The sequence below is a fragment of the Mus caroli genome, unplaced genomic scaffold, assembly GCF_978045245.1.
Source record: "Mus caroli unplaced genomic scaffold, Mus_caroli_1 scaffold_7, whole genome shotgun sequence".
Taxonomy (NCBI): Eukaryota; Metazoa; Chordata; class Mammalia; order Rodentia; family Muridae; genus Mus; species Mus caroli.
Genome location: NW_028227262.1, coordinates 137,710,539 through 137,731,165, shown reverse-complemented (window position 1 = coordinate 137,731,165; position 20,627 = coordinate 137,710,539). Strand labels below are relative to the sequence as shown.

Below are 20,627 nucleotides of genomic sequence, written 5' to 3'. Positions count from 1 at the left end.
CAAAGGGGGATGCATTGAAACATTATAATGATGAACTATAAATGCCTATACATTATTTTTAAAGAGTAATTCAAATTAATAGCTTCCATCTGCACACAGGATATACGGTGTCTACATGGTAAACAACTGTCAGGAATCCAGGTTTCTGTAACAGCTATTTCATTAGTGGTTTATATACGATCCCTTAGATGCTTAAGAAAAACACTGCACTGCATTTTATTTTCATTTAATAACCTATAAGTACTTGAGGGTTTTTTCTTCTAAACATTTGTTCAAAATTAAGTTGTTATCTATAAGTTAAATTATGCTACAATTGAGAAAATATCTCACATCAAAAGCCTTTACAGTTCCTTTGTATTCAGTGTTTTTGATGAATGCTAACAGGCTTATTACATACCAGACACTGTCAGGACTGGAGCATATGTGGAGGATCAATGAAAGCTATACCCTGCAATATGGATATACAGCAAATGTAAGTACTCTGCTCGGATATTTGTAGTGTCAAAGCAGGATTCATACACCAACTCTTCATAGCTGTCAGAAATAGCAAATCTATAACCATGTGTTTTGGGAGGTGCAAGAAAAAAACAGATTACATATTGGCTGGAAATAAAGCTCTGGATTCTAAAAAAAAAATGAATAGAGCATTATATCCACTTCCTAAATTCCCCTCTCCCCGATCCTTTATGTGCATCTTCACAGCACATATGGAATTTCTGGATTGAAAATGAAATTCTTTTTTTCTCTCCCCTAGTCAAATGTCCCAAGACACATGTCCATCTGCCAAAGTTTTGTTTCCAACCCTAGTGATTTGATATCTTAGTTGACATATGTAACATTATTGTATATGTTTTTCATTTATTTATTCACATATTAATATCTTTTTGTGATAGCATCTTGTTATATAACCTAGGATGGCAGCAACTCAAAATCTTCATGCTTCTGTCTCCAGAGTGCTGGAATTACCAATATGCACATTACTTATTATGGAAATGTTAAAAATTAAATATACAATAATTTTGTCTCAAACAAGTACAACAGTTTTGTTAAGGTTGGATATACAGCAGGTATACCTAAACAGCATAATATTAACTTGTTTCAAATGGTATAAATATATTTTAAAGTGTTAAATTCACAACAGGACATTAAAATAATAAATTCATAAGAACAGAAATCACAGGAAACCATTGGTTTAAAATAAAAAATGTTTTGGAATAAATCAAAATGAATCAGAGCACCAATAAGGCTAAGCACAGAGAATCCCACATTCTGGTAATTACTTAAACTAAAATATCATATATTGTGAGATGTAGGTCAGGCAATGAAGGAATCTATTATTGATTGAGTAATCATTTTCCCCTTTTTCTGTTTTTTTCTTAATTGTATTGAAAATACATTATTTTCTCATATAATATATCCTGATTATAGTTTCCCCTCACTCCAGTCATCCCAGTTCCTCCCAACTTCCCTTCCTTTCCCCTTCCCTCATCTCTCCTTTCCTCCCTTCCCCTACCCTACCCTTCTTTTATACATTTAAAATTTTTTTACTGAATATAAATTATTCCCCAGAACTTGTGATACAGAGGCAGGCATATTTCTGTGAGATCAAGACCATCCTGGTCTACAGAGTGAGTTCTAGGACAACCAAAGCTACTCAGAGAAACTGTCTCAAAAAAGATGATGGATAGATGATAGAGAGATGATAGATAGAGGTAGATAGATAGATAGATAGATAGATAGATAGATAGATAGAAGAGAAAGAAAGAAAGAAAGAGAGAGAGAGAGAAAGAGAGAGAGAGAGAGAAAGAGAAAGAGAGAAGAAATAAATAGAAAAGAGAAAAAGAAACAAAATTCTTTTATTATACATCCCAACCACAATTTCACCCTACTTCACTTGTCCTATCTCCCTGCTACCTCCCCTCTTGGCCAGATCTAGTCCCTTTCCATTTCCTCTTCAAAGAAGAACAAGTCCCCAAGAGACAACAGCCAAACAAGATAAAACAAGATACAATGAAACAAGGCAAAAGCCTTCATATCAAGATGGAACAGTGCAATCCAATAGAAGGAAAAGAGTCCCACAAAAATACCAAGATAATAGCCATATTATATGCACAGAATTCCTGGTGTAGACTCATGTCCCTGTGCTTGCTGTTTTCATCTCTGTGAGCCTACATGAGCCCTGCTCTTTTGATTCAGTGGATCATGTTCTCCTGAAATCCTCGATCTCAACTCCTACAATATTTCCTCCTCTTCTTATGCAGGGTTCCTCAATCTCTGAGGGGAATGACCTGATGGAGACCTCCAATTTAGACTCTGTCTCTGCATAATGTCTGGTTGTAGGTCTACTGCCAGATGTTGGGAAGCCTCTCTAATGATGACTACACAACTCTGATCTATTAGTATATCAGAATATCACTAGCAATCATTTTGTTGAGTTTTTGTTTGTTCATTTTCTTTGTTGTTTTTTTGCCTAACATGTTTGCTTCTACCATAGTCTCAGGTTCCTGCCATTCCATGCACTGTAAGGTATGGGCTTTATGCTATGGAAACAGTGTTTGCTTTTATCCTAGATCACTGGACTATCTAAGTATCTGGACTTCGTTACCTAAGCAGTATCAGGTGTGAGTTTCTTCTAGTGGAGTGCGCCTTAGGTCAAATTAGACATTGGTTGGCTACTCACAAGTTCTGTACCACCATTGACCTAGCATATTTTGCAGGCAAGACACATTGCAGGTAAAAGGTTTTGTGGCTGGTTTGGAATCCATGTTTGTTTGTTTGTTTTTGTTTTTGTTTGTTTTGGGGGGACAGGATTGGGGAAAGGAGTTGTGAGTATCTTGCAGAATATTTTCCTAAAACAAAGAGACTAGAATGTAAGGTCCCATATAGGCACCAGATAAACTTTTCCATGTTGAATGAGTTTTGTGAATGTTGTTCTCAATAATGGTGGCCTGCTATCTCTTCGTGGAAATAAAACTTTTGTATAAGCAATAGTCTGGGTTGTTGGGAGATATCCATGGGACTGCTTGGCCAAAACTCAATTGAATGCAATCCAGTCCTGCTACTGGAATCCTCACCTGGTTACAAGATATGGCAAGTTGAAACAACATATTCCCCATTAAAATTTAAGATTTCCTCATTTGGGGATAGCATTTGAAATGTAAATGAAGAAAATATCTAATTTTTTAAAAAGTTAAAAATTTTTCCTTCAGAGGATACAGAAAGTTTCTATTGCACTAGGTTTCCACAATATCCCTCAAATGCCCCCCATAAAAGGTGTCTTTGCTCTCCACCCCATCTCCTCCAACACCTGATATCCCACTCCCACCATTACCCACACCTGGTCCTCCAATAAAATCTATTCTATTTCCCGAACCCAAGGCGTTCCCTCCATTGCCCCAAGACCTCTATTCTTTATCTAACCTATCTGGGTTTATGAATTGTGGCATGATTGTCATTCACTTAATGGTTAATATTGTCATATATGTGAATACATACCATATTTATCTTTCTGTGTATGGGTTACCTTATTTGAAATGAGGTTTTTTCCAATTATTCGATTCATTTACCTGAAATTTTCATTATGTCACTTTTTAAAAGAGTTGAATGATACTCTATTGTGTATTTGTGCCACATTTTTTGTTGAAGGACATCTAGGTTGCTTCCAGTTACTGGCTATTATAAGAATAAAGCTGAAATGAACATAGTTGAGCAAAACTCAAGGTTTTTGAATAAAGCATCCTTTTGTTGTATTCCCAAGAGTGGTACAGCTGGCTCTTCAAGAAGATCAATTCTCAACTTTTTGAGGAATTGCCATATTGATTTCCATAGTGGCTGTACAACTTTGCAGTCACACCAGCAATGGAGGTGTGTTCCTCTTGCTCCACATCCTTAGCAGCATGATTTGTCACTTGTGTTATTGATCTTAACCATTCTGATGGGTATAAGATGAAATCTCAAAGTAGTTGTTCATAAGAGAAGTTGGTCTGAAGTTCTCCTTCTTCACTGAGTTTTGGGTGACTTAGGTACCAGGGTGACTGGGCTTCACAAAATGACTTTGGCAGTGTTCCTTCTGTTTCTATTTTATGGAATAGTTTGAGGAGTGTTGATATCCTCTCTTCTTTGAAAGTCTGGTAGAATTCTGCACTAAAACTAAAGTCTCTGGGCTTTATTTTGTTGGAAGACTGCTGATGACTGCTTTTATTTCTTTAGGGGTTAGAGAGTTGTTTGAATAGTTTACCTGGTCTTGATTTAACTTTGGTAAGTGGTATCTATCTAGAATACCATCCATTTCATTGAGATTTTCCAATTTTGTGGAATACAGGCTTTTGATGTAAGACCTAATGATTCTTTGAACTTCCTCAGTATCTTTTGTTATGTCTCCCTTTTCATTTTTGATTTTGTTTATTTAGATATTGTCTCTCTGTCTATTGGATAGATTGGGTAAGGGTTTGTTTATCTTCTTGACTTCCTCAAAGATCCAGTTCTTGTAGTGTTTACTTTGTTTTTAATTGATTTCAGCCCTGATTTTTATAATTTCCTGCCTTCTACTCTTTTGTGTGTTTTCTTCTTCTTCTTCTTCTTCTTCTTCTTCTTCTTCTTCTTCTTCTTCTTCTTCTTCCTCATCATCATCCTCCTCCTCTTCCTTCTCCTCATCCTCTTCCTCTTCCTCCTCTTCCTCCTTCTCCTCTTCTTCCTCTTTCTTTTCTTTTTTTCCTAGAGCTTTCAGGTATACTTTTAAATTGCTGATATGAGAACTGTCTAATTTATTTATGGAAGCAGTGCTATGAACTTTCCTCTTAGCACTGCTTTCATTGTATCCCAGAAATTTGGGTGCCTTCATTTTCACTGGATTGTAGAAAGTCATTAATTTCTTTATTTCTTCACGGACCCAGAGATTATTGAGTAGAGAGTTGTTCAGTTTCCAGGAATGTGTAGGTTTTTCAGTGTTTCTGTTGTTCTTGAAGTCCAGCTTTAGTTCCGGTGGTCTGATTAGATAGAAGGCATTATTTCAATTTTCTTGTATCTGCTGAGCCTTACATTGTGACTAACTATATGGTCAATTTTGGACAATGATCATTAGGTACTGAGAAGAAGGTATATTCTTCTGGTGTTTGGGTGAAATAGTCTATAGATGTCTGTTATGTCCATTTGACTCATAAAGTCTTTTACTTTTATTATTTCTCTGTGTAGTTTTTGTCTGTATGACCTGTCAATTGGTTAGAGTGGGATGTTGAAGTCTACTATTAATGTGTGGGACTCAATGTTTGATTTAAGTTTTAGTAATGTTTCTTTTACAAATGTGCATGCATTTGTATTTGGTGCATAGATGTTCAGAACTAAGGTATCATCTTGGTAGATTTTTCCTTTGATGATTATGAAGTATCATTCTTTATCTCTTTTGATTAATTTTGGTTGAAAGACTGTTTTATCAGCTATTAGAATGGCTATTCCATTTTGCTTTATGGGTCCCTTTGCTTGGAAAACATTTTTTCCAACCCTTTAATCTGAGGTAATGTTTATATTTATTGCTGAGGTTTGCTTCTTATATGACGCAGAATGGTGGGTCCTGTTTTCAAATCCATTCTGCTAGCCTGTGCCTTTTTATTAGGGAAAATGAGTCTATTAATGTTAAGAGATATTAATGAACAGTGATTATTATTTCCTGTTATTTTGATGTCAGTGTCGGTAGTGTGTGTGTGTGTGTGTGTGTGTGTGTGTGTGCACGCGCTTGTGTGCTTCTTTCGTTGTTGCTAGTATGGAATTAGTTATTTCCTGTGTTTTGTTGGATATGCATTATCCTCCTTGGTTTTGAGTTTTCCTTCTAGTATTTTCTATAAGGCTGGATTTGTGGATAGATATTGTTTGAATCTGGATTTGTCTTGAGATATTTTGGTTTCTCCATCTATGGTGATTGAGAGTTTTGCTGGGTATCATAGTCTGTTGATATATATGGGTTTTTTGTTTTTTGTTTTTTTAGAGATTATAAGATATCTGTCCAGGCCCTTCTAGCTTCGAGAGTCTTTGTTGAGAAGTTGGATGTAATTCTGATAGGTCTGCTTTTGTATGTTACCTGCTCCCTTTCCCTTGCTGCTTTTTTTTTCAGCCAAATATTGTTTATTGTTGGTTTCTTAGACAATTAAATACATCTCTACTCCAAAGCCATTCCATTCTTTTTTTTATTTTTTTTTAAATTTTTAATATTTTTATTACATATTTTCCTCAATTACATTTCCAATGCTATCCCAAAAGTCCCCCATAGCGCCCCCCACTTCCCTACCCACCCATTCCCATTCTTTTGGCCCTGGCATTCCCCTATATTGGGGCATATAAAGTTTGCAAGTCCAATGGGCCTCTCTTTCCAGTGATGGCCGACTAGGCCATCTTTCGATACATATGCAGCTAGAGACAAGAGCTCCGGGGTTCTGGTTAGTACATCATGTTGTTCCAACAATAGGGTTGCAGATCCCTTTAGCTCCTTGGGTACTTTCTCTAGCTTCTCCATTGGGAGCCCTGTGATACATCCAATAGCTGACTGTGAACATCCACTCCTGTGTTTGCTAGGCCCCGGCATCGTCTCACAAGAGACAGCTATATTTGGGTCCTTTCAGCAAAATCTTGCTAGTGTATGCAATGGTGTCAGCGTTTAGAAGCTGATTATGGGATGGATCCCTGGATACGGCAGTCTCTAAATGGTCCATCCTTTCATCACAGCTACGAACTTTGTCTCTGTAACTCCTTCTCTGGGTGTTTTGTTCCCAATTCTAAGAAGGTGCACAGTGTCCACACTTTGGTCTTCATTCTTCTTGAGTTTCATGCGTTTAGCAAATTGTATCTTATATCTTGGGTATCCTAAGTTTTGGGCTAATATCCACTTATCAGTGAATACATATTGTGTGAGTTCTTTTGTGATTGTGTTACTTCACTCAAGATGATGCCCTCCAGGTCCATCCATTTGGCTAGGAATTTCATAAATTCATTCTTTTTAATAGCTGAGTAGTACTCCATTGTGTAAATGTACCATAATTTCTGTATCCATTCCTCTGTTGAGGGACATCTGGGTTCTTTCCAGCTTCTGGCTATTATAAATAGGGCTGCTATGAACATAGTGGAGCATGTGTCCTTTTTACCGGTTGGGACATCTTCTGGATATATGCCCAGGAGAGGTATTGCTGGATCCTCCGGTAGTACTATGTCCAATTTTCTGAGGAACCGCCAGACTGATTTCCAGAGTGGTTGTTCAAGCTTGCAATCCCACCAACAATGGAGGAGTGTTCCTCTTTCTCCACCCATTCTTTTTATATATTTTTTTATTACGTATTTTCCTCAATTACATTTCCAATGCTATCCCAAAAGTCCCCCATACCCTCCCCCCCTCTCCCCTACCCACCCATTCCCACTTTTTGGCCCTGGCATTCCCCTGTACTGGGGCATATAAAGTTTGCGTGTCCAATGGGCCTCTCTTTCCAGTGATGGCCGACTAGGCCATCTTTTGATACATATGCAGCTAGAGTCAAGATCTCTGGGGTACTGGTTAGTTCATAATGTTGTTGCACCTACAGGGTTGCAGATCTCTTTAGCTCCTTGGATACTTTCTCTAGCTCCTCCATTGGGGGCCCTGTGATCCATCCAATAGCTGACTGTGAGCATCCACTTATGTGTTTGCTAGGCCCCGGCCTAGTCTTACAAGAGACAGCTATATCAGGGTCCTTTCAGCAAACGCTTGCTAGCGTATCCAATGGTGTCATTGTTTGGAGGCTAATTATGGGATGGATCCCTGGATATGGCAGTCTCTAGATGTTCCATCCTTTTGTCTCAGCTCCAAACTTTGTCTCTGTAACTCCTTCCATGGGTGATTGTTTCCAATTCTAAGAAGGCACAAAGTGTCCACACTTTGGTCTTCGTTCTTCTTCAGTTTCATGTGTTTTACAAATTGTCTCTTATATCTCGGGTATACTAAGTTTCTGGGCTAATATCCACTTATCAGTGAGTACATATGATTTGAGTTCTTTTGTGATTGTGTTACCTCACTCAGGATGATGCGCTCCAGGTCCAACCATTTGCCTAGGACTTTCATAAATTCATTCTTTTTAATAGATGAGTAGTACTCTGTTGTGTAAATGTACCACATTTTTTGTATCCATTCCTCTGCTGAGGGGCATCTGGGTTCTTTCCAACTTCTGGCTATTATAGATAAGGCTGCTATGAACATAGTGGAGCATGTGTCCTTCTTACCAGTTGGGACATCTTATGGATATATGCCCAGAAGAGGTATTGCGGGATCCTCTGGCTTTTAATATTCTTCTTTGCTCTGTAGATTTTGTGTTTTGACTACTATTTGGCAGGAGGATTTTCTTTTCAGGTCCAGTCTAATTCATGTTCTATAAGCTTCTTGTATGTTTATAGGCATGTCTTTCTTTCGGTTGGAAAAGTTTTCTTCTATGATTTTGTTGAAAACATTTTCTAGTCTTTAAGCTGGGACTCTCCATCTTCTTCTATTCCTATTACTCTTAGATTAGGACTTTTCATGGTATCCCAGATTTCCTGGAATGTTTTATGTCAGAAAATTTTTTTAGATTTAACTTTTTCTTTAACTGATGTATCAATTTCTTCCTTTATTCTTCCATTCTCCTGTGATACTTGCATCTGTTGTTCCTGTTCTCTTCCCTAGGTTTTCCATTTCCAGGATTCCCTCAGTTTACATTTTTTTTATTACTTCTAATTCAGCTCTTACACAGTTTTATTCATTTTCTTCACCTATTTAATTGTATTTTTCTGTATATCTTAAAAGTATTTATTTGTTTTATCTTTAAAGACTTCTAATTATTTGAAAACATTTTCATGTATTTCTTTATTAGATTTATTATTTATAAATTTCCTCATTACGGCCTCTATCATCTCTATAAAATTGCATTTAAGTTCATTGTCTTTGTGTTTTGGTTGTGTTAGGATATCCAGGGCTTGCTGTAATAGGGTAGCTGTGCTCTGAAGGTGTCATATTGCCCTGGCTTTTGTTCACTGTGATCTTTCAAGGTCCTTTAGCCATCTGGATGGCATTGGTCCCTGGATGTCCTTGTTGTAGAGGTAGTGATGGAGGATAGTTAACCTCCATGGTCCTGATATGGCAGGCCTCTGATGTGTATCCTTGGGATGTATGTTTCTGGATATGCAGGTCTGTATGGATCAGGAAAATGGAGGTGCCCTTGGGATAGCAGGTTGCTCAGGAAAGCTTGGCTTATCCCAGAGCACTCAGTGAGCAGGGATGATGGGTAGAGGAAAGCAAGCTTACCTGTATGGTTCAGGATCCACAGGTCTGATAAGATGGGCAGAGAAGTGGAGGAGAGAATGGAATGGAGTACAGACTTTTCTAAAGATTTATTTATTTATTTTATGTATACAAGTACACTGTAGCTGCCTTCAGACACACCAAAAGAGAGCATTGGACCCATTATAGATGGCTGTAAGTCACCATGTGGTTGCTGGGAATTGAACTCAGGACCTCTGGATGAGCAGTCAGTGCTCGTCACAGCTGAGCCATCTCTCCAGCCCCTGGAGTACAGATTTTTAAAGTATGTCCTTAATGATCTTTTGGATTTCCTTAGCGTATGCTGCTATGTCCACTGTTTCATTTCTGATTTTGTTAATTTGCATATTTCCTTTCTGCCCTTAGTGTATTAGTCAGCATTCTCTAGAGTCACAGAGTTTATGGAATGTCTCTATATATTGAGGGAATTTATTGTAATGACTTTAGTCCATAGCACAGCTAACACAACATTGGACAGCAGTGAATAGGAAGTCCATAAATTTAGTAATTGCTCAGTCCCACAATGCTAGTTGTTTCACCTGGTCTCCTGTATAAGCTGGGATCCTGAAGAAGTAGGTTGCAACAGATGTGCTGGCAAGTAAGTACAAGCAGGCGAAGAAGAGTGAATATACCTTCTTCCAATGTCCTTATGTAGACCTCCAGCAGAAAGTGTGGCCCAGATTAAAGGTGCCAATGAGCCTAGATCTGGAATTTGCTTTGTCCCAGGCTGGCCTTGGACTCAGATATCTGCTTGCCTGAGTCTCCTGGAATGTCAGGCATGTACTACTTTGCCTGGGCCTAAGCTTTTTATGACCACTATGCCTCAAGATCTTCATGTCAAATCCAGTCAGAACCCTGTGTCTTCAAGCCTCAGGATCTGGATCACAAGCGTGCTCTCCATTTCTGGATTGTAGTTCATTTCAGGTGTAGTCAAGTTGACAACCTAGGATAGCTATCACCGTCAGTTTAGATATGGGTTTGAATCGCTTCTCGGCCTTTTGGCTAAGATCAAGTGTAGATATGGGTTTGTCTATCTTGTTATTTTTTTTTTAAAGAACAGGTTCTTTGTTTCATTGATTCTTTGTATTGTTTACATTGTTTCTCTTTATTTCAACTCCAAGTGTGATTGTTTCTTGATGTCTACTGCTCTTGGATGTGATTATTTCATTTTGTTCTAGAGCTTTCAGGTGTGCCTTTAAATTGCTAGTATGAGATTTGTCGAGCATTTTTGTGTATAACATATTGAACTTGATTCACTTAGTGTTATGAAGTTTTCTCTAGTATCACTTTCATTATATCCAATAAGTTTAGGTATGCTGTGTATTCATTTTCATTGAATTCCAGAATGCCTTTAATTTCTTTCTTTATGTATGTCTTTTCCATGTTTCATTCAGCAGAGAACTGATCAGTTTCCATGAGGTCTTAAGCTTTCTGTTGTTCTATTGTTTGTGATATCCAGCTTTAATCCATAGTGGTCAGATGGGATGCAGGGTGTTAGCTTGATTGTCTTGTATCTACCAAGACTTCCTTTGTATCAAATTATGTGGTCAATTTCAGAGAAGGTTCTGTGAGGTGCAGATAGAAGGTATATTCTTCTGTGTTTTGGTGAAATATTCTCTAGATATCTGTAGGTCCACTTGGTTTAGAATGTCTGCCAGCTCCAGTGTTCCTCTATTTAGTTTTTGTCTGGATGACTTGTCTGTTGGCGACCATGGTGTACTGAAGTCTCCCAGTATTAGTGTGTAAGCATTGCTATTTAAACTACAGTTGTGATTGTTTTGTTTTGTTTTGTTTTTTTTATAAATTTAGTTACCCTTGTGTTTAAGGCATAGATGTTAAGAATTGTGTTAAGAATTGAAATGTCATCTTGGTGAATTTTTTCTTTGATGTGTATGGAATGTTCTTCTCTATCTCTTTTAATTAGTTTTTATTTGAAGTCTATTTTGTTAGGTATTAAAATGGCTACACCAGCTCTCTTCTTAGATCCATTTGCTTAGAATATCTTTTTTCAACCCTTTCTATCCTTGATGTTGATGTTTGTTTCTTAGATGTAGCAAAAGAATGGATCCTGTTTTTCCATTCAATTCTGCTAGTTTGTATTTTTTAAATTGGAGAATTTAAACCATTCATATTGAAAAATATTAATAACCAATAATTGTTGATTCCCATTATTTTGGTGGTGGTGATTGTGGTGGTGGTAGAGTATTGGTGTGTATATTTGTGTATGTGTGTGTGTCTTCCCTTTTTTTCTTTTTGCTGGCGTGAGATTATTTCCTTTGTTTTTGTGTGTATAGTTAACCCCCTTAGGTTGAAGCTTTTCTTCAAATACCTTTTTGCTTCAAATCAAATGAGACTTGATTTGTAGATAGATATTGTTTAAATTTAACTTTATCATGGAATATCTTATTTTCTTTATTTATGGTTTTTCTTCTATGAATATTTATGTTTTCGTAATCTATGGATTAAGTTTTGCTGGGTTGGCATACGTGGCCTCTTAAGAGTCTGCTGCATACATGTCTAAGCCCTTCTGGCTTTTAGAGTCTACATTGAGAAGTCAGGAGTAGTCAGTATTCTAATAGGTCTGCCTTTATGTGTTAGTTGGTCTTTTTTCCCTTACAGATTTTAATTGTCTTTTTTTGCTCTGTATATTTAGAGTATTGGTTACTATATGGAGAGTGGATTTCTTTTCTGGTTCCATTTATTTGATGTTCTATGTGTTTTCTTGTACTGTTATAGGCATCTCCTTCTTTAAGTAAGGAAGATTTTCTTCTATGGCTTTATTTATTTGGTCTTTGAGCTCTGCTGTTTTCTTCTTCTACACTTATTATTCTTAGGTTTGGTCTTTTCATAGTGTCCAGGATGTTCTAGATGTTTTATGATGGGAATTTTTTAGATTTAACATTTTCTTTGACCAGTTGGTCCATTTCTTCTATCATCAATGCCTAAGATTTTCTTCTCTTCCACCTCTTTTTTTTTGTTGTTGTTGTTGTTGTTGTTGATAAAACTTGCCTCTGTGGTTCCTGTTTAGTTCTGAAAATCTTCATTTCTAGATTTCCACCAGTTTGAGTTCTCCTTATTGATTCTACCAATTTTATTTATTATATTCAACATTTCTTGACTTTCTTTTAAGTATTTTTTCACACTTTATTATTTAATAACCTCTATCATAATCATCAAGGCTGTTTTGATGGTTGTTTGTTTTTTTGTTTGTTTTTTAACGATTTATTTATTTTATGCATTATGAGTACACTGTAGCTGTACTGATGGTTGTGAGCCTTCATGTGGTTGCTGGAAATTTAAATTCAGGACCTCTTCTCCCTCTGGTCTAAAGAGTTATTTATTATTATATCTAAGTACACTATAGCTTTAGACACACCAGAAGAGGGCATCAGATCCCATTACAGATGGTTGTGAGTCACCATGTGGTTGCTGGGAATTGAACTCAGGACCTCTGGAAGAGCAATCAGTGCTCTTATACACTGAGCCATCTCTCCAGGCCTGTTTTTTTGTTTGTTTGTTTTTTGTTTTTTTGTTTTTGTTTTTTAAGTTGTGCTTCAGCTATGTTGGACTATCTGGGGTCTGCTGTGGTTGGATAGCTGATCTGTAGTAGAGACATATTACCTTGGCTGCATTACATTAGTGTCCCTGCATCCAGAGTTAGGATGATTTAAGATCTATGTGCTGACTTCTGGATTTGTCTTTTTTTTTGGGGGGGGGGTGTTTTGTTCATTTCTGTTTCCTCGCTAGCTTTTTGAAAAAGGTGATGGCTGTGTGTTGTCTGTCTATCGTTGGTTGGTTGGTTGGTTGGTTGGTTGGTTGGTTGGTTGGATTTGCACTCTTTAGCTGGTGTGTTCACAGGGAGTGCCTGCTGGTGTTGGAGGCTGGGTAACTGAGATGAGTTGGGAAAAGGAAGCTTGGAGGGAAGGTCTTTGTGATCCATTGTGGACAGGATCTGAGAGGAAAGGGAGAATCAGAACAGGTTCCCAGTTGGGAATGAGTCTGAGGAAACTGGATTTCAGGAGCAGTAGGAGAGGTGTGGGTCTGCCTTCAGACTACTTGTTGCCCTGGGAAGAATGGTCCCTGGGATAGGAGGGTTATTGCTGGAGTCGGGGTTTGGGATAAAGTAACAAGTGGGAGAGAAAGGTTAGAAGGAACAAGATCTGTGGGATCCAGAGGACATGAGAGCAGGACATGGGGGAATGGATGCTGTCAAAGAAATTCTGCTGCAGAGTTGGTGGCTGGAGCTGGGAATTAGAACTGAGAGGAGCAGGGGTGGAAGAAAAGATCTTCACGAAGTCTTCTGGTTTTCTCAGATTTGACATGTCTTTTAGCAGGTGGTACCTGCTGGATTTAGGGTCTGGGACAAAGCAACAAGTTGAGGGAGGGAGGTTAGAAGGTGATGGTCTGTGGGATCCACAGGGATTGTAGGCAGTAGAGAGAGAAGGCTGCACCTGGTGCACTGGGGGATGGAGTTTAGGGGAAGGGAAAGACCGAGTCCTCATCTTTATTGCTTCTATCATTTATTAATTCTAACAGAAAACAATTATATATTGAATATCTACATAAGGCAAATATGGATTGTGAAAAAATATATACACAGACCAGTAAGAAAAACTTTTGATTAAAGAATGAATAATCATGAGTCAGTGGGAGAACCTTAGCCTTTCTATGCCTCTCACAAAAAAAGCAAGAAAATGAATGTAGTAAAAGCAAATATTGCACCAATATTAAGGCAAGAAACAAAACCACAATATTAAATGGAATGATGACCAATTTCAATAAAATTAAGGACCTCAGAGAGAATATAATCACCAAGCAATAAGGATATAAACCATGTAAACTGAAGAGTAAATGTGTAATGAGAAAATGAAAAATAAAATACAGCAGCTCTCTCAAATGTTACCCATATTAATTTAGTTAGTATTGCTACTGAAAATAGTGTGAGATGGGTATTGATGGGGACAGATACAGAGGAATTTCTGACTCCCATTGGATGCTATTTTGTATTATTTCACCTTTATCTTCTTCAGACATTGTTGAAGCATTCAATTCCATACAATCACTGATTAGTTTGGCACAAGTGCAATCTGAGCATCATATGATACTTATGACAAGATGTATTATCTGCTTTTGTGCTGCTGTGATAAAAAAAAAAAATGACCAAGGCAATCCATAAATGGAAGGGTTGATTTGGGTTTATAGTTCCAGGGGTGGGAGTAGGAATCCATCATGGAGGAAAAACCAAGTCATAACACAAACGTATAGCTCGCATCTTAAACCACAAGTTCGAAGCAAAGAGTGAATGGTAAAGCTTTTGAAATCTCAAAGCCCAACGCTACTAGCTTACTTCCTCCAACAAGGCCGTATCCCCTAAATCTTCACAAACAGCCTCACCAGATGGGGAACAAGTGTTCAAATAAATCAGGGCACATTCTTTTTATAGCCCTAGCTATCTTGGAACTCACTCTGGGGAGCAAGTTAGCCTCGAGCTCTCAGAGATCTGCCTGCCTCTGCCTCTTGAATGCTGGGATTAAAAGTATACATCACCACTGCCCAATGAGGGACATTCTCATTCAGATAAACATGCTAAGCATTCCTCACTTTTATGAGAGGTTTAAGAAAATACTCAACATGTATAACTGAGAAGAATAGATATGCTAGTCTTTGTCTTGACTGTAGCCGACTTCCTGGGAGGCCTTCAGGCTATGGAGTCTTCAGAGAAGCAGACAGGCAGAAGACAGGAAAGGCTGGAGGAGGAGGGCAACCCCATAGGCATACCAGCAATTTGAACAAACCTGGACCCCTGAAATCTCTCTAGACACTGAGTCATCAACCAGGCAGCCAGTGCAAGGCCTCCAACACATATACAGCATAGCACTGGTAACCTCAATGAGAGAAGAAGCACCTAACATTTGAGAGACTTGAGGGTCCAGGGAATGCAGAGGCCTGGCAGGGTATGGGGACAGGGGTGTGGTTGTGTGGAGAAATCCTCTTGGAGAAGAGTGGGGAGAAGAAGAATGGGATGAGAGCTCTCAGAGGGTTGCTAATCAACAAACCTTAACAACTGGACTGTAAAAAAGAGATTAAAGATAGTAATAATAGTAAGGAGGAGGAGGAGAAGGAGGAGTGGGAGGAGAAGGAGAAGAAGAGGAGGAAGAGGAGAAGGAGGAGGAGAAGGAGAAAAGAGGAGGAGAAGGAGGAGGAGGAAGAGGAGGAGGAGGAAGAAGAAGAAATGTTAGTCTTTATATTATCCTTGTCTGAGGTGAAGCTAAAGGAGAGAGATTTTTCTCCATTTCATTCTATGATCAAGAGTTCTATGAAGCATATCTAAGGCTTCTCCAAAGGCTTGTAATAGTAAGAACAAATTAGGAAAAAAAATATTCTCAAACAACAAAGCCCTAATTTGTGCCATTGACTTGTCTTTCTTCCCCATTTCACTACCCTTCTGTGCCATTCCGGTTCTACCTTGCCCACAAGCCTTGCCCACAAGCCTTGATTCAGTCTCTGTTTTCCAGAGAGCTCTGAGCAAGACACTACCAAAGATAAATACCTAGTCAATGACTCAGCGGAGACTCGGCCCAAAGCCCATTCAATTTTAAACCCTATGCTTTTTCTTCCTAGAGTTTTACTCCTAACTAAGAAAAATAGTTTCTGGTCAATTCTTTAAAATTCACTAAAAAACAGTAGTTTGTTACTTTTGAATGATTTTTATGATCTTAATTCATCTATATGATTGTCTTAATGAAAAGGCCTTTTGGGAGCTGTTTGGCTGATGGTGGGTGGACCTGTCTTACCTGTCTGACTAATTCTCCTTCCCTAATTCCTCACTTCCCGCCTTGCCCCTTCTAAGAGAAGACACAAACAAAATTTCAGAGTAAGGAAAGCTTAAATATACTACAAGGTATTCAATTAGTCACGTTTTAAAAGTCTGCCTTATTATACTACAAAATAAAAGTTTTAAAGAGAATCAAAAATTTCTGATATGAGTAGTCCTTGGAGTATGTTGGGTTCAGCTCCCATAGGCTCTCGACAGCTAGCTTTTCTCACATCTCGTCTACCTATGATCAGTAATGCCAAAGTAATACATTGTACCATATCACGGTGAGTATTGTGGTTTCTATAGTTCCTATTAACAAGCTAATATAAGATTGGTTGTTTTATGTGATGTAGATTTGTTCTCTTAGATTTCTCTGTGTTAGAACTTTCATTCTCACTGGAGTGTATATACATCTTTCTTTCTGAAGGTCTAGCATCCATTTCTATAACTTTGTATCATCTTGAAGATGCTTGCCTCACAGCCCCCTTTTCTTATGTTCAACTCCAGTAGCATTGCACTTCTCTGACCATTCTTCCATAGTCACACCTCCCTCTGACTTTCTTCTTCACTTTCTTGCTTTCACTTTCAAGGCCCCTTCTGCTAACATTGGACTTACTAAATTATTGAAGGCAATCCCATCATTTTAAGGTCTGTTGATTAGCAATATTAATTTCATTGGCACTCCTGCTCTTGCTATACACATTATATGTTGGGAATTTAAAATGTGGATTCCTTTAGGAGGAGACCAGTGGAACATTAAACAGCACAGAAACAACCTCGGGGGGGGGAAAAAAACTTTAAGAAGCATATGGTTACAATTTAACAGAATTCTTCTAATAAAATGGGTCTGGGGAGATAGCTCAATGAATAAAGAGCTTATCATGCAAGTGTGATGACCAGAGTCCAGATCACTACAACCTACATAGTTTGGAGGCTCTATGTTGTCTTAGTATTCATAGGGATGAGAGATCTCTGGGGCAAGCTATTAAATTAGATCTACTCCAGGCTCAGTGAGAGACCTTGTCTCAGAACATAAATGAAACATGATCCAGGAATGTCTATTTCAGGCCTTTACACTCATGTGCACACACATGTACCCACATACATATGAGCATGCATACACACATTCCTACTACATATTTTGTTTTATAATTTAAGATGTTTGAATTAAGTAACTCTTTATCCAGTTTAGAACAAATGTGCCATGTGTCATTACTGAAGTTGTGTATCTAAACAAGGCATAGTATTTAGTCATTGCTTTTTTCTGATTAAGTACATGCAAACAGGAATACAGAAAGTTACTGTCATTGGTGTGGATCACATAGGCAAGAAGCATAGCTCTTTTCTCTGCAGTGCTTGAGGAGTTCCCCTGCATGTTTAGAGAGTTCAGCTAAAGGCAAACTAGCAATCTTGGCTTCAAACAAAAAAAAGTGTCAGGGCTAGGATGTAAGAAGCAGAACTGAGATTTAATAAAGCTATTTTAGTATATACTTAAGGACATTGGCAAAGAGAGGAAAGAGATTCATAAAGCAAGTTAGGCGTGTTCCCTAGTCTATGGGCACAGGCTTCTCTAAGAGAGAGCTGCATGGTGCTGTGTTTTGTAGGCAACTAAATTATTACTGGGAAGTTCTGGAGGGCCCCTGACAGAATTATAGTTGATTAGGGGAAAGTCCAAAACACAATGAAGCAGGAAGTTAGGAGATCTTTTCTGTAAATGAAGTTGACAATCCTGTTTGAGCTTCTCAGACAACGCCTAGGCAAAGGAATGGGCCCTGCCCAAGCTCATATACATCCAGGTCTTAAGCCTGGCTCATTGATACTTCAGCACAAACCATGTATGAAATCATATCATTTCTGTATTAACAGCCTTCACAGTAAATGTTGATCATGATGAAAATCTTTTTTCTTTTCTTTACTTATCTTTTTTGTTTTATCATTCCATTCGTTTACCTCTCAAACGATCTCCCACTTCCTGGTTACCCCTCCACAAACTCCTAGGCCACATCTGCCCTCTACCCACTCCCCTTTGCATCTATGAGGGGTTTTACCCACCCACCCACTTTTTCCCAGATCCACTGCTCTTGTGTCCCCCTACTCTGGGGCATCAAACCTGTCAGACATGGTCATCTTCTGCTACCTACGTATCTGGAGCTATGGATCCCTCCCTGTACACTACTTGGTTGGTGGTCTAGTCCCTGGGAGTACTTGGTGGTCTGGCTAGCCTACATCGTTCTTTCTATGGGGTTGCAATCCTCTGCTCCTCCTGTCCTTCCACCAGCTCTCCCACCTGGGTCCCTGGGCTCAGTCTGATAGTTGACTCCAAGCATCCACATCCGCATTGGTCAGTTGCTGGCAGAACCTCCCAAGGAACTGCCACACCAGGTTCCTGTCCGCAAGCGCTTCTTGGCAACAGCGACAGTGTTGGGGTTTGATGTCTGCAGACAGGATGGATTCCCAGGTGGGGAGGTCCCCAGATGGCCCTTTCTCCAGTTGGGTTTTTGTTTTTGTTTGTTTGTTGTTGTTGTACCTGATACTCTACCCCCTTATTTCCTCCCCTTCCTTTCTCTCTCCCAGGTTCTTCCTCCCTTCACCTCCCGGGATCACTTTTTATTTAGCAAGAGACTCAAACCAAGCTGAGTAAGAGGTCCTTTCCCTTCTTACAGTTCCATAATTTTTTCTATCTTTCTATCCTGTCTTGGTTATTATAGAGATCACAAACTCTTGCCTTTGAAAAATTAAAACCAACAGCATGGAATAGGATTTGAGATACATTTTCCTAGCTCTTCATAGAACCATTCTTTCAGCATCAAGCACAGGTTAATTCAGTACTAGTTTCAACATAAAGAGAAGACCAGCATATCAAGATTTTCAGTCAGAGTCATAATGTAAATTAGAGTGGGTGCAGCATTGTTATGAATGCTATGTGTGTAGACATTGAGGTAGCAAACCTATGGAGAAATCACATCACTTCCTAATCACACAGATGTGGTGTAAAAGGTAGTCTCCTTGTCTATATGCTGAAACCAGTAGTATATCATTTAACCCCACTGATGCTAGTGGGTAAACTTTTATCAATATTTCTTATTTCCTCTTAGGCCTGTGTGATACGACTTTCAGAAGTTTTTGTTTAAGGCTTCTGAAGGCTGAGAAGAAATGCATCCTAGGTTAATTATAATAGCTTATATCATAAGATATACTAGAGATATTCTAGACCTCCTAAACACAGGCTTTCATTTCCTAGAGCCACTTTATGAAGTAGGTCTAGACAGTTCAGGTTCAGGGCAAACTTCTTCTTCTTCTTTTTTTTTTTTTTTTTTTTTTTTTTGGATTCACGTCCTGAATTGCTTAGTTATGTTGGACTTTTGGGCATGATTCATTTTATTTATTTCTTTTTCAAGAAAGAATAATAGTAAAAAAAGAAATGTGTGATTAGCAATAAATGAAGTTTTATATATACACATACACACATATATGTACACAAAAATATACACATATACTTCAAAACTTTTACCTATTATCATTAATTTTATTAATACTAGATGCCATCTTATAACCATCTACCTGTCTTTTCTTTCTACCTTTAACAAAACTATGAAAAGTAGAGACTTTCCATAAAGATAAACTCTATCAATCATCCTAGAGAAAAAGAACCAACAGCTGCGATGAAAAATATTAAAGTGCTAAAATACATTTATGACCGTGCATCTAATATAATTATTTTATTTCAAAAAGCAAATGTCACAAGTGCTCAATAGGAAAATATTCAAGTATAGCACAGTAACAGAGTAATTGCTTAGCTTCACAAACCCCGGAGTTAAATTCCAACCACCCCCTCGCCTCCTCCCCCATGCACACACACACATGCACACACAGATTTCTGAATGCTATTGTTGAGCATTTTTAAGAACATCATTAATAATGGTTATTATAGCCTACCCTCAAAGTATTAAAAGATTTTCAAACACATATAAATTTTATCAAGTGTTTTGAGTATCCAGTGCTTTTATAACTTAAAAAGAAAAGGAACAAAGGAAATGGCTAGCTTTCAGCAATGGTGACTATGATGTTACTGCTACTCTAGAGACTTTTCTTTTCAAAAAATGCCCAACGGGGGCTTGGGAGGGGGGAGATGGAGCCTTAAGAGACCACATCCAGTGGGTAGAAAAGGCCCCCAGTTGAGGCAGGGGACCACCCACCTATCTCCAAAATGTTTAAGCCAAATTATTCCTGTACGAAATAAATGCAGGGACGAAAATGAAGCAGAGACTAAAAGAAAGGCCACCCAGTGACTGGCCCAACTTGGGATCCATCACACACTCAGTACACACACCAAACCCTGACACTATTGCTGAGGCCATATTGTGCTTGTGAACAGGAGCCTGGCATGGCTGCCTTTTGGGAGGCTCTACTAGCATCTGACTGAGACACGTGTAAGCCAATCATTGGATTTAGGTCAGGGACCCATATGGAGGAGTTGGGGGAAAGACTGAAGGAGCTGAGGGGGATTGC

At 38.4% G+C, this 20,627-nt stretch overlaps 1 long non-coding RNA gene and 1 pseudogene across 1 annotated transcript in view; one reads left to right on the top strand and one right to left on the bottom strand.

Annotated features, from left to right (window-relative positions):
- The window catches only part of LOC147004029 (uncharacterized), a 39,171-nt gene extending 20,701 nt beyond the window's left edge, over window positions 1–18,470 (bottom strand). Inside the window, exon 1 of the long non-coding RNA XR_015047531.1 lies at window positions 18,406–18,470. This is a non-coding gene — a long non-coding RNA (uncharacterized LOC147004029). The remainder of the gene's footprint in view (window positions 1–18,405) is intronic.
- LOC115031454 (U2 spliceosomal RNA) lies at window positions 10,284–10,364 on the top strand (annotated as a pseudogene).
- Window positions 18,471–20,627: the final 2,157 nt, after the last annotated feature.